Source organism: Primulina huaijiensis, chromosome 11 (assembly GCF_012295235.1).
Source record: "Primulina huaijiensis isolate GDHJ02 chromosome 11, ASM1229523v2, whole genome shotgun sequence".
In the NCBI taxonomy this organism is placed as follows: domain Eukaryota; kingdom Viridiplantae; phylum Streptophyta; class Magnoliopsida; order Lamiales; family Gesneriaceae; genus Primulina; species Primulina huaijiensis.
Window position 1 is genome coordinate 18,594,276 of NC_133316.1, and position 1,768 is coordinate 18,596,043.

Consider the following 1,768-nt stretch of genomic DNA (forward strand, 5'->3'; position numbering starts at 1 on the left):
AAAAAAAAGAAAGTGGTAACAGCTAGATCTGTTGTGTGGGAACATTTTGAGAAGTATGATGATTCTGATGGGGCTCCTAGAGCAAGGTGTAAATACTGTAGTTCTAATTATGCTGCTAATACAAGCTATAATGGCACATCAACTTTGAGCACTCATTTGAGAAAATGTAAACAAAATCCCCACAATGGTGAAACTAGCCAAGCTAAAATAAGTTTTCAAGAAGCTTCAAAAGATCATAAGGGTGATGTTTCAATGAGTATTTGGAGATATGATCAAGAATTATGTAGGAAAGCTTTAGCTAAAATGATAATTGTAGATGAGCTACCTTTTAGTTTTGTTGAGAAGGGGGGATTTAGGAATTTTGTAAGTGTGGCACAACCTCAATTTCGAATTTCATCTCGTACAACAGTGACGAGGGACTGTTTTGAACTTTTTTATGAAGAAAAGCAAAAGCTTAAGAACTTTTTAAGGGAGAATAGTCAAAGAGTCTGCCTAACTACAGATACATGGACTTCAATTCAAAGAATTAATTATTTGTGTCTCACCGCTCATTTTATCGATAAAGATTGGAAGTTGCATAAGAGGATACTAAATTTTTGCCCTGTTAGTAGCCATAAAGGTGATGATATGGCAATTGCAATCACTAAGTGTTTACTTGATTGGGGCTTGGATAAAGTGTTCACTATCACAGTTGATAATGCTAGTTCAAATGATATTACTGTGAAAGAATTGTCAAAACAATTTAGTAAGTGGGGAACAAATTTGATGGATGGTAATCACCTTCATGTTAGGTGTATGGCTCATGTGATCAATCTTATTGTTCAAGATGGTTTAAAAGAAATTGGTGATTCTGTTAGACGTGTTAGACAAGCTGTGAGATACATCAGACAATCTCCTGCAAGGATCAAAAGATTTAAAGATTGTTGTGAAATTGAAAAAATAACAAATAAAAGGTCCTTGTGTTTAGATGTTGCGACTAGGTGGAATTCCACTTATTTGATGTTAAAAGCTGCTCAAGAATTTGAAAATGCTTTTGTAAGTTATGGCAATCTTGATCCCGGGTTGTTGGAATATCTTCTTATTTATGTTTGTGAAGATGGAAAGACTGCAGGAGCCCTCACAAGTGATGATTGGGCTAATGTAAGACGGATGGAGAAGTTTCTTGAAACATTTTATAACCTTACACTGAGGGTATCAGGTTCATTATACGTAACTTCAAATGTTCACTTCCATGAAATTGGTGAGCTTTATTGTGTTTTGAAATTGTTGATAGAGGGTGATGATATTAATTTGAGTTTGATGGCAAGGAGAATGAAAGCTAAATTTGACAAATATTGGGGTGCTCCAGAGAAGATGAATAAGATGATTTTTGTTTCTTGTGTTCTTGATCCTCGATTCAAGTTTGATTATGTCGCATTTGTTCTTTTGAGGATGTATGGGCAAGAAAAAGGGGAGAAAATGATAGATGAAATTAAGACATATATGGCTTGTTTATTTGATGAGTATCGAAAGATAACTTCAAAAGCATGCGAAGTCTCATCTGATTCACATTGTAACACATTGGACTTATCAAGTATAAATTTTGGAAGCATTCATAAAGGAACACTGATACAACAAGAATATTTGAGACATAAAGCAAAGAGTGGAAGTATGGATGCTAAAACAGAGTTGGATAGGTACCTTGGTGAAGAAAATGAGGTTGAAAATGAACAATTTGCTATTTTACTTTGGTGGAAAATGAACGAACCTAGATTTCCTATTCTTGCTG